Source organism: Fukomys damarensis, unplaced genomic scaffold (genome assembly GCF_012274545.1).
Source record: "Fukomys damarensis isolate Sample0158 unplaced genomic scaffold, DMR_v1.0_HiC HiC_scaffold_11, whole genome shotgun sequence".
In the NCBI taxonomy this organism is placed as follows: domain Eukaryota; kingdom Metazoa; phylum Chordata; class Mammalia; order Rodentia; family Bathyergidae; genus Fukomys; species Fukomys damarensis.
In genome coordinates this window covers 43,733,199-43,747,499 of record NW_022900923.1, presented here as the reverse complement: position 1 = coordinate 43,747,499, position 14,301 = coordinate 43,733,199, and the positions used below count along the sequence as shown (strand labels likewise).

General features: G+C 55.7%; 1 long non-coding RNA gene across 2 annotated transcripts; it reads left to right on the top strand.

The window, feature by feature from the left end:
* The first annotated feature begins 6 nt into the window (after positions 1-6).
* Positions 7-13,425, top strand: LOC104854527. Of its 2 annotated transcripts, none has more exons than XR_004516686.1 (4): positions 7-117; positions 1,842-1,949; positions 2,968-4,419; positions 7,465-13,425. It is a non-coding gene; the product is annotated as an uncharacterized LOC104854527 (long non-coding RNA). The 2 variants fall into 2 exon arrangements; XR_778138.2 differs by lacking the exon at positions 7,465-13,425 and adding an exon at positions 4,653-6,990.
* The last annotated feature ends 876 nt before the right edge of the window (positions 13,426-14,301 follow it).

Here is a 14,301-nt window from a genome sequence, read left to right as displayed (position 1 = left end):
CGGCCTGCCCTCGCCGGGGCGTGGAGCTCAGAGTGAGTGGCTGCCCGGCAGGCAGGAAGTGGCTCTGCGGGCATTGGGAAGGCTTGGAGGAGAGGGGGCCTCTCGCTAGGTCCGAAGGTGAGCAGCCCCCGCGGTCCCAGCCCCTGGCCGGCCGCCTTGGGAGGGAACTGAGGGTGTTCTGCTGGGAGCCCACGGCCTTTTGCAAGTCCTGGGTCTGGGATTTCGGAAGGGGACCCAGGAGAGCGGGAGGAAAGGACTGAGGCAACAAGGCGGGAACCCAAGACCCAGAGTTCAGGGGGAAGCTGGCGGGGGTGCACTTGGGTAAGTCCGGGGTGTGTGTGAGCTGTCGGGGAGCTAGGGGGTCTAGTGAAAAGAAGGTTGCTCAGGCTAGCGTCCTGCAGATGCCCAGGGAGCCTGCCCCAGACGGGCTAAGGTGAGGGGCGGGGGTGGCGGCAGCTGCTCTCCAGCAGGCAGGTTGTGCTCTGGGCCTCAGGACTCTCACCTTCCTTTGCGGCTCCCTGGAGAGGTCTGAGTCTCCAGGGACTTTCCTCCGTCTGGCTGAGCAGGAGCCTGTGTGGGCCACCCCCCTCTTCCAAGGCCTGTTAGCTGAGCCTCTGTGGGAGAGGGGAGCAGACACGAAACTTGTGTTTAGGACATATCTTTTGTAGGGTCCTGAGATCTTGGTCCCCTCCAGCTCACCTCCTCACTCTAGTCCCGGAGATGCCTGTACCAACTTCCGTATCCCCGCAGCTAAAGGGGCGTCAAGTAGAGCCACCCTTCCCAAGTCTCAGGATGTGGGGATTTTGGCTTCGGCCCTTTTCCCGCCTCCAGCTGGATCTGGAGAGGAGACCTTCTCTTCTCTAGAGGGAAGGAGGCCCTTGTCTCTGCATTCCTGTGCCCAGACCCTCCTTTGCCCCTCTGCTTCCTGTGCTGGACTAGAAAGGGTTAAGGCTCATAAAGAGGGAGTCTACTCTGGGGCCTCTCTCAGGCTGCTTGCAGCAGCCTTGAAAAGATCCCGCCTTATTCGCTGGGGCTGGGGTAGTTAGGGACCCTGGGAGGGGGCTGGAAGCTAATTAAGGAAATGCAGAGGAGGTCCTTTATGGCCAGGAAGCCACCCCTCCTCACACCGGAGAGAGGACCATTGTGTGGGGCCTTTGTAGGCCAAGAACTGGAAACTCATTACTGGGATGGCTTTAGTGTTCTTGGGGCCAGGCAGGTGGTGGGGGGTGGCGGAGAATATAACCTGGGAGGCCCAGGACTTCGAGGGAGGCCACGTGGGTGGGTCTGAGGCGGGGATGGGTGACAAGGGGGTTGATGAGGCCCCCAGTGCCCCCTGCTTCCTGCTTCCTTTGGAGATTCCTGCCACCGGACCCCTCAGCTCTGCTGTGGCCTATGGCTTTTCATTCCTATGTGATTGCTGTTCCAAACTCATGTAGGGCTAAAAGCCATGGGCTACAGTGAGGGGCAAGCTCCTTCTGCACAGCTGCACCTCCCACGGGACCAGCCACCCAGGGGCATGAGAGGGAGGTCTTCGAGGGGAGGGCTCTGCAAGGAATCTCACAGTCCTGGGTGTGGGGCTAAGCCTCGTAACCTTGGCCAAGTCACTTTCCCTTGCGGAGCCTGGTCCTTTACTCTGAAGTGAGGCGTTTGGGCTGGCAATTCCTCAAGGTTTACCAAGGCCTTGTTTTCCCCCTTTGACACATTTCAGAGGCTTGGCACACATTGAGATTTAAGGGCTGGAGTTAAGGGTGTAGGGTTAGCCGCGAAAACCTGGGCTTTTGCTTAGTGCCTCCAGTGACAGCCTCTGCTTTCTGGCCTTATTTCTCTCTTCTCTTGGCCAGCTCAGAATCCTCAGCCTTCTGGTGAAGAGATCTTAGTGGCCGAAACAGGAGCCGGAAAGAGAGGGGTCAGGAGTGAATGAAGCAAAGCAGCATCTCCTCTCCTCCCAGGTCAGAGCCTAGGGTCCCTAGCTCCTCCTCCCTGCCCTCTCCCCTAAGTATGGTGTGTGAGTACTCCCTGCCTGCCCTGCTCTTCTCCGGCCTGTTGCTCAGCTTGCCTGGCTCCCTTTCCGATCCTACTTCTACTCCCACCTCGCTTAAATCTGCCTGACTTCATCCCTGCCATCCTGGGAGACTCCAACAGATGGAAGTAAAGCAAGCAGTCTGTCTCGAGTGGCAGGGGAATCTCCCCCACCCCTTCCCCAGCCCCCAGTCTGTCTAAGACAGGCCACTGAACTATATTTGATGTTGAAAATCAGAAGCCAAGTTACTTATAATGTCTCGGGGGCATTAATTTCCCCAATCATCATTTACCAAGTGCCTACAAGGTACCATGATTCTAACCATCTTACCTGTCCTGACTCATTTAATCCCTGAGACAGCTCTATTATTGGTCCATTTTATTCATGCAAATTCAGAAGCACAGGGGAGCTGAGTAAGTGGCCAAGTAAAGGGCAGAGCTGGGATTTGAACTGGAGATTGATGCCCAAACCATGCGCTTACTTACTGCACGGGCCGGATGCTGGGAACATCAGGGCAAGGTGGAGCGCTCAGGACCTGGGCAGTGCTTGTTTACACTCTGCCTGCAGAGGGCCCTGAGGGATGCAGTCCCACAAACTGGCCCCAGGGCCCAACTCCAGACAACCTCTGTCCATCACTGGTTTTCTTTTTCCAACAGAAGCAGAGGGGGGAATTCAAAACAATAGGAGAAGCAAGGAGAAAGCCCAAGCCAGCAGGGTTTTTGCTGAGGCCGATCCTGGCTACTTTCTCTCCCACCCGGCTTAATGGTGGGAGGGACAGAGAGGAGAATTTGCCAAGGTTTCCTGCTTGCCTCGGTTTTCTGGCCTGAAATGGGAGATAGCTGGCTCCTGCCCCCGCCTCTCCATTGTCAGCTGCCCCAGGCTCCAACCAAACGAGACCATCTTATGTTCTGTGCTCCAAAGACCACTTTAGCTCCTTTCCTACCCAGGAAGGGGCCAGCAGTGAGGAAGAAGTCGGGTGTTCCATCGCTAAAGTGTACCTCTGTGATGCCCCAGCAAAGCGAGGCACACAGGGATTGCCAAGTCGAAATCAGTGGGAGGAATCATGAGCTGGGAGAAGAGAAAGGTGGGTAAAAGAGGAGAGGTGTCCTAAACAGACACAGCAGCCTACCACAGAGCAGCTCACCTGAGCAGCCCCCCTCTGTGTTGCTGGGCCTGGGGTGCTTCTGGGGCTCCAAAGTTGGGGTTCTTTTCCATTCTTTACATGTTGGTCCCCGCCAGTGGGGCAGGCCTGGCAGAGGTATGCAATTATGTATTTCACGTAATTGTCGAGCTGCCCTGAATAGGCAAGCTGGCCTCCTGCCTTCTCTCCCTGAGACACTGATCAGAGCCTCCCTGATCAGAGCACTGTGTCTGTCCTGTCCCTGCCTGCACACAGCTGAAACTGAAATACCCTGGGCAATCTGAGTGTCTTACAGTCCTCAGAGAGGCCCAGCATAAGGCCTCCCTTGGGAGAGTGGGCCCGGTTTAACCACACTGAGTTTCAGGTGACTCGCTGGTGGGATTTGTCCCATTTTGAGTGGAAATGAGTTTGACTGCTAAATCCTACTCCTCTCTAAATGCAAAGGCTCGGAAGTAATCTCTTTAGAAGGCAATGGCATTGAAGTTTGACCTCTGGGGGTCCCTGCCGGCCCTGAGAATTGGGGCCACTGGGTTCCTGAGGTGCTGCTGCCTGTCACATTGGTGACCCCTCCCTCTTCCTGTAATGCTTAGGCAGTGACTCTGAAGGTGGGCCAGCCACGGAGGGCCAAACCCCGGATGAGAGCACAGGACATTTTAAGACTATTGCTATTCTCACCCACCCCACACCAGCTATGTGCCCCAAGTACCTGTGGACTCGATGGGGCTTGCTTGTGTGCCTCCTTCCTTTCTCTCTCTCTCCCTCCCGCCCTCCCCCGTTTCTCTATAGGCAAGCAAGAAATGAGAGGGGCTGGCTTTGGCGAACTAGGAGCTTGGCTCCCAATGCATGGCAGGGAGCTGGCAGTGCAGCCCAAGAAGGAGTTAACCTCCAGGGAGAACACAGGCTTCTTCCAGACTGGAGGCCTGTGCCCAGCCAGGCTGCTGCCAACTCGGGAAGAAGTCCTGGGATCTGTAGTTTGTGCCACCACCCGCCCCTGGCCTGCCTGTTTATCAACACCTCCGTGTAGACTACAGTTCCCAGAAACCTGCTGAGGCCAGGCTTTGGGGGAAGGGGTGGGGTGTGAGGCTGGGGATGGAGGAGAGAGGGAGAGGGAGGAGGTAGGAGAGAAAACCCAATTCACCCCGTCTTTTCATTCTTTTTCCTGGTGTGTCTGCTCCACCGCCTGAGCTAATCCCCCAAATCCGGTCTCCTAAGCTGCAGCTGCTCCCCTTCGCTGTGATGAATGGCTCAGGGAGGGAAGGTGAATTCATATTTTAATTACTGAGGCGGGGTGCTGAGGGCACAGGGGAGGGGTGGAGGGCTCCACATTGTTCTGGGGGTGCCTCCTTCCCTGGGTCTCTGCTCTCTGGCCCTTTACCTGGGGTTGGTGGGGGTGTGGGAGGTTGGGGACGATTTGCTGGAGGTGCCCCTGCTTCTGCCTTGGGAGAGGAGGGCGTGGGGGGTGAGGAGGACACTTTCCATCTCGTTCGTCAGAGTTCCTGACAAGTCCCCACACTCGTGAATGTCATCCCACACTTCCACCCTCACTGCTGCCCACTCGATGGAGGGCATTGCCGAAGTCCTGGTACCGAGGAGTGCGGGCCAGGCTCTGCCCCAGTCTTGTCCTTCCACTTCGTCCACGTGCAAGCTGCCTCCAGCCTCTGGCCCCATCCTTACCCCGTGCTGTGGTCAGAGGGTCCCTGGAGTGTGTGTGGCAGAGAGAGATGTGCGGTGAGGGCCCGGGGATGTGCTGGGAGGACAGGTGCTCTGGGGCCTGGCGTCTCTTCTCAGCTCCCACCAAGCTCCCCCGAGGAGCTTCTCTGACCCAGACCATCTTGGACCTGAGCTGGGGAGGAGCCAGGGCCCAGAGCCTGCAGTGAGCTGAGCCCACGGTGGGTGGGGCAGGGAACAGGAGGTTTGCCCAGTGGTCAGAGAGGGGAGTGTTCTGGGGGTGGCCAGGGAGGCTCCTCCACACAGCTTCTGGGGGTCTCCAGATAGTGCTAAGTATAAGGTAAAAGACAGGAAGGGAGCAGTCAGGGCTTCTGCCCAGTCCACAGGCTCGCCAGGTGCCTGCAGCAGGCAGGATGCTGACATGGGATGGGATTCTCTGGTCCCTGTGTCCTCACTTCCAGAGCTAGCCCTGTGGCCTCCATGCCATCGACCAGGGGACCCGGAATCGGAACTGGGCGAAGGAATAGCCAGGACAGGAATCCCACTGAGGCATCCAAGCCTCAGCCCCCAGTCCGGCCCTCATGGGCTCCTTCAACTCTGCTGTGCAAATCCAGCTCCTCCTCTCCTACCGCAGCATCCTGTGTGGCAGTGGACTGAGCAAAAAAAACAGATTTTCGTCTTCCCCAAAGGACCCCAAAGAGAAACATTCTTTGAAGAAAGAATAGGCATTGGCATAGGGAGGACCTTCCCAGCCTGGGATCAGACCCTGAGCTGCTTCTCCACCTGGGTGGGGCCGGGTGACTTTAGTTGTGAGTCCCTTCCCGGGATCAGCTCTGTTGTACCTGTGGATTTCTCTCCAAAGTTTTTTTTTTTTCCCCTTGGGAATGGTTTATTACCAGTACCCTTGACATAGATCCCCAGCCCAGAAGTGCGTGCATCTCAGTCACTGGTGCCCAGGTACCCACCTGCTCTCCCTCCAGCTTTCCTGAAGAGTCCTAGTGCCCGTCAAGTCCCCTAGGTTTGGGGCCTGTGTGTTACACCTTGATGAACTTCCTGGTACACTGAGATGAGCACTCGAGGGCCCAGAGAGGTCCAGCATCTGCCCATGGTGACACAACTTCAGGAATGGGCTGTAGGCTGCCTAGGTCTCTTCCCTGGCTCTCTCCAGGTTTGCCATGGGAGGGACCCAGAGATAGCAGCAGTAGATGGATCTAGAAATATAGTAGTTGTGTCTTGGCTCTGCCTATATATATCCTGGAGGTTGCTCTCTGCTCACTATATATACTCCGCCAGAGTGGGTGTGTAAATGGTGCTGGAAAGCAGGTTATTAAATAACAGCCTACCTACCCATGCTGACTCGAGCTGGGCCTCCTGCCACCCAGCTGGCCATTGGAAATGCGTTGCACCTATTAATTACAGCTATTAGATGCATTACCAGGATGCTGAGGGGGAGGAAGGCGTGAGGGGGGATCCTGACGGGACCCAGCTCCACAGCGGGCGCCGTGCTTGGTGAGGGCCTCAGCTCCGCCTGGATGAGCAGGAAGGAGGCAGGCTGGCCAGGCCGGCGGACTGTCCAGAGCCGCCACCTGGTCCACACCAGGTTCCTCAGAGACCGCGCAGGGAGCTGCTCTGCGGGTGTGCCTTGGACCTCCCTGTAGTCTCTGCCGTAGCCCAGCCTGCCTCTTTCCCTCAGCGTTGGCCTCCACTCACCTCGCTCCCTAAGTTCTTCCTCCCACCAGGCCCAGGATGCAGGGTGCCTGCCTTCCTCAGCTCCTGGCCTCCCTGCCTGAGCTGATTCGCTGGCTCCTCTGCTGCAGGCTCAGGGCAGAGAGGTGACCTGAGGGATGTGCAGGTGGGCAAGGCCAGGGCGCTGCAAATGGAGAAAAGGGCTCTCAGCTTGAGAGCCAGGGCTCCATCCCCAGCCAGGTGCCAGGCAGCGCTTGCCTGATCCTGTGCTGAGGGTAGAGTCAGCCCGACATGGAGACATCGTGCGCCCTGGGTCAAACCCAGCCTCAGCCTCCCCCTCAGAGTGGCTTTTGCCAGGGAAGAAAGGTGATGTCTGCCTTCCCTTTTGTACCTACTTCCCAAGCCCTTTACCTGGCATGAGCACCAAATAAAACTGCTTGTTGGCTAAAAGAACTCTCTCTGTTGTGTGTTACTCTGAGCTCCTCTTCCCTGTAGATTGTCCCAAGGGTGTCAGACCAGACAGCCTGGGCGGCCAAGGAAGGGCGGAGTCTGTGACTGGGCTCCACCTGTCAAAGTAGACACTGCTGGATGAAGGAGGCTCCTCGGATGACTGACGGAACCTTGAACCTGTGTGAGGTGGCTTGAGTCAGAGCACAAGCCGGCTCACTTCCTGTTCCCAACCACAGGTGTGTGGATGAGGTGAGGCAGAGGCTGAGGGACAAAGCAGGCAGCAGCGAGGCTTTCTCTGGGATGATACTGGCTCCTCACAGATCAGGAAATGGAGGTTTCAGAGCCGTTATTGAGTGGTGTGGCTCCCTCAGCTGGTGCAGGTAGCAGGCAGGGCCCAGGCAGTCTCCGGGAGCCACAGGATTCTGGGAACATTAACCCAGCTTGCTTCTCTCTTCCTGCCTTCCTCCTGTCCCTCTTTCTCCCCCACCTTTCCCTACAGATCTCTGGTGAGCTCTGCCCAGCCCGGCCCAGGGCATGCCCCAGTTCACGTTTGCCTGCTTCTGTGGCCTCCACGGCTTCTGCAAGATGAAGAAGAAGAAGGAGGACGTTTACAGAGAACGAGAAACAGCAGTGTGAGCAGAACCAAGACCCTTTTTGTCCGCTTTCTGCAGGGCACAGGCCTAAGGCTGCCGAGGCAGGAGCCACAAGAGCCTTCTTCTAAGTCTTCCAAGTCTTCTTTTAGCTCAGCTAAAGAGGCCTGACTAACCTGAGGCCATTGGCCTCCTGTATGCCTCCCAGGCCTCCTCATGCCCAGCCTCCCTTAGCTTCTCCTTCCAGTCATAAGGGAATCTCAGGGCCTCCCAGTTGCTGTCCAGAGACAGAGAGGCCCCAGGGAGGCCAAGGTCTGAAGCTTTTCACCTGCCCTGAGGGCACCAGGGCTCTTCACAGGGAATCCACTCCCTGGAGGGACCTCTGCCTTATGTGAGGAGAGCTAATTGCTAAGCAGGAAACTGGCTGCTCTGGCCAAGAACCTGGAGCAGCCCAGCCGATGGAGGAGTCCTCAGGGTTGGAGATATGCCATGGCCACCCTCAAGCCCAAGATGGAGTCTCTGCTCGGGCCTCAGGACCCAGAGCAGCCACAGCCATGGGAAATTAGTTTCTCAGCCCCACCAGCACCTTCCTGGGCCAGGTGGGCCAGGCCTGAGGTGAGAGGAAAGGTCAATGCTGAGAGGGGGCAGTCTGTCCACACCCTGGCCCCGACCCTGATGATGTCTGAGCTTGTTGGCAGCCGCACAGAAGTTGGGGGGCCTGTCCCCCAGGTGCTGCCTCCCCTTAGGGACTTTTCCAGAGAGCAGATTATGGGAACCCTTTCCTGGACTAAACTCTGTCCTTCCCCACTTTATTTCTTGGCCCCCTACTGCACCCCCACCTCTCTTCTCAGAAGCCACAGAGGGTGGGATGCTTGCATGTGGCGCCTTCAGGGGAACTCTTGGAGTAGGGGGCCCTCAGGGACTTCCCTGGACTTTTACCTTCATCTCCCCATTCCAGTGTCTTCTAGTTTCAGTCTTGACCCCCCCCACACTCTCTGAGCCCATTTCCAAGAGGTAAGAAGCAACCCCCACATCTTGTCATTGTGCCTGGTCCCAAAGGGGCCCTTGGACAGGGCCCTTTAGGCAGAGTCTGTTACTTCCACAGTGGGCTGTCTTCTGCACAGGGACGCTCAGCACAGGCTTGGTGACACCCCTACCCACATCTGGGGACAGAATTGCTTTCCTGACAGAGTTATACACAGGTGGCCTGGTACAGGGACAAGCGCCTCAGAACAGAAGGTTTTCCTCTCCTGTCCTGGGCTTTCTGGGCAGCTGAGGAAGGGCAGAGCCCCTTCCCTGCCCTCAGAATCTGGCTGCCGCATGCTCAACCTATGCCCACACTAGGGGTGCTTCCTGTCCTTGGGGCAGATCTGGTGGGATCAAGGTTGACTTGGTGAGGCCAAAGCACAGTAAGAGTTCTCTCTTCCATCCTCCAGCTCCCTCCTTTGCCCCTGCCTCCCCCCAGCTCCAGCCTCCTCCAATCTGTTATTTCCTTTTATATCCAAAGAATTATAAACAGAAGTCCTTCTCTCAAGGAAACAGCAAGATTCAGCAATCCAGGCCAATGTGATTGAAAGGGACTTTTTTCAATGTGGTTGAAATCCTTCCTGATCCTTTGCCCTCACGGGCAGTAGAGGCCTGAGGTGAGGGAAAGGGCAGAAAAGCTTTGGGGAGCTGCCTGGGGGACAGCCAGGGAGCCCGTCCACAGAGTGTATGTCCCCAGCAGGGGCCTGCAAGATGTCTCTGCTATCAGGCAGGATGAAATTGTATCCCTGGGACTCAGAGGTGTTGGATGTGACCTAACCGCAGGGCTCACCCGGAGGAAAGATCAGGAGAGGAGAGTAGAAGCCCCTGGGGCCAAGGGTGACAAAGGACAGCTGTCCTCACATGCACCCCTGAGCCCTTGGCAGGGGTGGCAGCTGTGGGGTTTGGCAGGTAGCTGGTGGAGGGCTGAGTCCCTTCGGAGAGCGTGAACCTGGGCAGGGTCCCAAGGTGAATGAAGGCTTCTGAGTGCAGGCAGCTGTCCTTGGCTTCCTGGCTGTGGTCCCTTCTTTAACCCATGGCTAAAGTCGGGATGGGTGCTACAGCTGAAGTGGCCCATGGCAGCGGCTTCTAGCAGACTTGCCCCGCGTTACCTTGCCCCTTCGTTTCCTTCTCAGGGAGATGAGTCTTGCCCCTTTTAGCTTCTTAGGAAGCAGCCAGAAGCTGTACCTGTTTCTGTGCTGTCGGGTGGGCCCAGGGCAGGTGGAAACCCTACAGGGCCAACGTAACCCTAGGTCTGCACAGCACAGTCCACGCAGGGCCTCGACTTCTAACCTAGGATTCTGTGCCTCCCGCCCCTTCCCGGATAGGCCTGGCTGCCTGCTCTTGAGCCTCACTTTTCCCCAGACACTCCACTGGATAATTTTTCTCTTTTCTTCAGTACTGGGAATTGAATCCAGGGCCTTTAAACTGAGATACATCCCCAGCTCGTTTTCTTTCTTTTTTTTTTTTTCTTTTTTCTGAGGCAAGGTTTCATTAAGTCAGTAGGTTTCAAGGATGGATTCAAATTTGTGATCCTCCTGCTTCAGCCTTCCAGAGTGCTGCGATTACAGGTGCGCACTACCATGCCCAGCTTAATTGTGCCCTTTCTGTCCTCCTGCCCTAGTAAGTCCATGGTCCTTTTCTGGAGACTGTCCTAGTGATGGGGTGCACATGTGGATGATTCTATGCTGGGGGTGGGGGCACCACCTCCTTGAAGAAGGGTGGAGGGCCTGACATTCCCCGTCTGTACAGGGGCCTTCCTGTGCCCACTCCCCCTCTTGGGCTGTGGGCCATTAAATGCAGGGTAAAGAAATGTAGATGGTGCTTGGGGTCCTTGTGACCTGAGTGGTATCGGGGACCTTGACCCATGTTCCCCAAGGCACCTCTCATCTTGGGCTGCAGGCCTTTATGAGAATTTCCTCCACCCCAGGCAATGGCCTCTTTGAATGTAGCACGTGGGCCCATGGACATATATAGGGAGATTGTTATTTTTAGAAAAAGAGCAATAATTAAACTAACTGAAATCTTCATGAGGTGGACAGTGGGACTCTGGGGCTGTGCTGGGGGCACTGTTCACCCTGTGACCTTATGCTCCTCAGGCCTTATTTTTGGGATGATATTTCCTCAACTATAAAGCATTGGACTGAGGTCCTCTGAGTCCTGTTGGTGTCCAGGGCTCTGTGGGTTGGGGGAATTGAGCCTCTGTGGGCCTCGGGGCCGGGGAAGCGGAGTGCTCGTGGGTGTCCTGTGCCCGGTGGCTGCACCTGGTAAGACGGCATGTTTGTGAGCAGAGTGCGTAGACACGGGTGGCAGAGCTGAGAGATGGAGGGGCGGTGAGAGGGAAAGCAAGAAGCCCAGCGCTTTTGCATAATTCCTCTGGCAGCCAGGGCCCGCATCTCTCCCTCCTCCTACAGCCAGGCCCAACAGAGCAAGTCTGGTAGCCTGGTCGCAGACTCTAGAGCCTGTCTAGTCCACACAGATGCTGCTGTTGAGCTCTGCACCCTTTCTTCTCCCCACTCTTGCTTTCTCCGTTCTCTCTCTTTACCACCTGCAGATGCTCAAGAGATTTAGAATGAATCTCAGGGTACCCTGCCCGGTTATGTAACCACCCCCCCGCCGGGCCTTTGCATAGCTACCCACAGGCCCATCTGAGCTGATATAAGCTCCCTTGCCCTCGGCAAGAGGGAAGTGCTCAGGCTGGGACTCACCATGTAGACTGAATTTGTAGAGGCCCAGTGGCTGGGGACCAGCTTCACCTGGAGATCCCTCAGGTCCCTAGCATTGCTCTGAGGCTGACTCCTGTCCATGACAAATTGCTTCTCCTCTCCCGGTCTCCTCCAAAAAGGTGGCAGTAGGTCCTTCTCCCTCCCTACCTCACAGGAAGGCACACATTAGAAGAACACATTGTATTGGAAGTGTCCTGATATGACTTGGACTTTTGGAGACAGACACTAAGGTCGCAGTGCTGGGAAGAGCTGGACTCTGCGCAGTGAGCCCCTGGCAGGCTGGTCTGGGGAGTCTGACGTTCATCATGAAGGCGGCTGCTGTGGTCAGCAGGGGATTGGGCAGAAATCACCACAATAACCAAGGTCTGGGACCTGTCCTGATGGGACGTACGCTCACCATCGTCAGCCCGTTCCCAGCACACACAGCTCCCAAGTCTAGGTTGGGAAAGAGTTTAGGACAGGGGCATCTGGCCTGCCCGAGTGAACCCTCCTGATCCCTGGGCCACCCTGGAGTGGTCAGTGCCTGCTGTGTTCGGGTCATGGCTGATCAGTCCTGCCTGGGCCTCCTTTACTAGATTCCCATGGGGTCAGAACCTCAGGGGAGCCCGGGAGGTCAGACCGCTGCTGGGAGCGTGAGGTAGGAGCTCCCTGGGCATCCCTGGAGGGACTTGTCATGTTGCGCCAGAAATTCCAAAGTCAGGAGCCCCCAGATCTGGGAAGCCTGGGATCTGGCAGAAACCCGTAGGGTCTAGAATTCAAGGGTTTTCTAGGGGGCTGCCGGTCTGCCTCCCTTTCCTGGGGTGGGGGTAGCCCTGCCTCTTCCCTCAGTTCATTCCTGTGCTCCATGGGGGGGGCAGGAAGAAGGCACAGGAGGGGGAGATGGCAGGACCCAGACAGATCCTCAGAACTCTCCCAGCCTCTGTTGCCATGACACCACTGCTATTTTTATCCCGTTGTTCATGATGCTCAAAGCTCTGACTTTCTCCGTTCCAAAGAGGCCGGGCTGCCTTCTGCCCTCATCCCTCAACGCAGTACCTTCTCCCAGAAAGGGGAACCCTATTAGTCACCCCTTAACCATGGGGACCTGTTGGACAGGGCTTTTTGTCTTGGCCTGCTACCAGCTCGGGCACCCAGTTTCAGGTTTTTGGGAGATCAAAGCTCCTGTGGTTGCCCTGGGAGGCGCTGCAGAGAAATCACATAGGGCTGCCATGAGCCTAGGATGTTTCCCCATCCACCATCACCATCACGCCGGGGCGACTGTCCTGGGGAAGCCAGACCTAGTTTTAAGGAACGTCCTGTTGGTACAAGCCAATTCTCACTTCTGGAAAAGGGAGAGAGAACTAAGTTTGGTTAATTAACAGCCAGATAACACTTGACGTCACTGGGGAATCCAAACCAAGACTTCCTTTTCTTCTTTCTCTCCACCAAAGAACTAGGACAGTTGGCTTGATGTCATTGTCCACTCTTTCTACCCAAAGCAAGACAGTGCAAATGCTCCGGGGTGGAAGGCAGACGTCCCCTAACCTAGAAAGCTCTGTTCCCCCTATTGAGGTCTTCCCCCGTGCCTTTGTGGTACTGGGATCAAACCCAGGGCCTTATACGTGGTAGCAAGAGCTCTGCTACTGAGCTGCAGTCCCAGGCTGGAGCTTGAGCTCTTGAGGCCCTGGAAGGCAGTGTTTAATGTTTAACCCAGCCTTTGGTCCTCTTCCTACGTCCCCACTCTTCCTGTGTCCCCCACCTCCTTCGCAGTGGCAGAAGATCTCTGAGAGTCAATGGTGCTAATGTCCCCCACCTGGATGCTCCTGTATGGGTCAGCGAGAATTGAACCTGGCACTTGGGGTGGCTGGGGTGGGAAGTACATTGCACGTATATCCTCAAGGCCGTGACCTGAAGACAGGTGCATATCTTAAACCCAGTAGAGTAGCAATCTGTACCTTGTTAACCCCTGCATTGAGGGTCTACCTCCGCTGAACTGAATCCTGGATGGTTAATGTTCCTGGGGTGGCCGACACCCATTTACTAAGCCTCTAATTGGTTTCATTTTGGCTCAAGTTGCATGGTTTCTCAAATCTGTGCACCTAGAGTAAGCACTTTTCTGGTCGCCACTGAAAAGCATGCCGACAAACACTGCTCTGTTAATTGCTGTAATAAACAGACTTTATTATATCCCTTTGCAGTAAATGAATTATGCTGTCAGGGTGGATGGGGCATCCGTGTTTATTTCGCTCTGGAGTGCACTGCAGCAGGAGCTCAACATTTGTTTCCAACAACTGCAGAGAGGAGGGAGAATGGAGGGCGGGAGGAGGAAGTGGGGGTGTAGACATAAGTGAGGTGACGGGAGAAGGCTTCGGGGACACCCTGCACCCCTGCAACTCACAGCCTCATTTGTGCTATGTGTAACTTGAGGAAAGCCAAGCCTCCTGCTTCCTAGGATCTCAGAAGTGGATAAAACTGGCTGGAGTGGATGCAGAGTGGGTACAGGGAAGAAGGTTTGGGGCTACAATATGATGCTACGTACTTACAGGGGCATTTAAGGTAGAATAAAGACATTTACTTCTCAGGACCACTGGTCAAACAAGGGAATTTGAAGCCGGGCATGGTGGCGCATGCCTGTAATCCCAGCAGTCGGGAGGCTGAGGCAGAAGAATTGCTCTGAATTTGAGACCACCCTGGGCTACATAGTGAGTTCTGGGTCAGTCTCAACTACATAATGAGACCCTGTCTCAAAAATCTAAAACCAAAAACAAAATAAAAAAACCCACGAGGGAATTTGAGACTTACAAGGAGAGAAAGATGCTAAAAGATCATGTAACATTAAGAAGAAGAACCACAGCCAGGCTGGTGGCCCACGCCTGTGATCCTAGCATTATGGAGCTTCAGAAGGATCGCAAGTTCAAGCCTAGCCTGGGCAATTTAGCAACTTAGTGAGACTCTGTCTAAAAATTTTTAAAAAGATCTAGGATTGTAGCTCAGTGCAAAAGCCCTTGGTTCAATGCC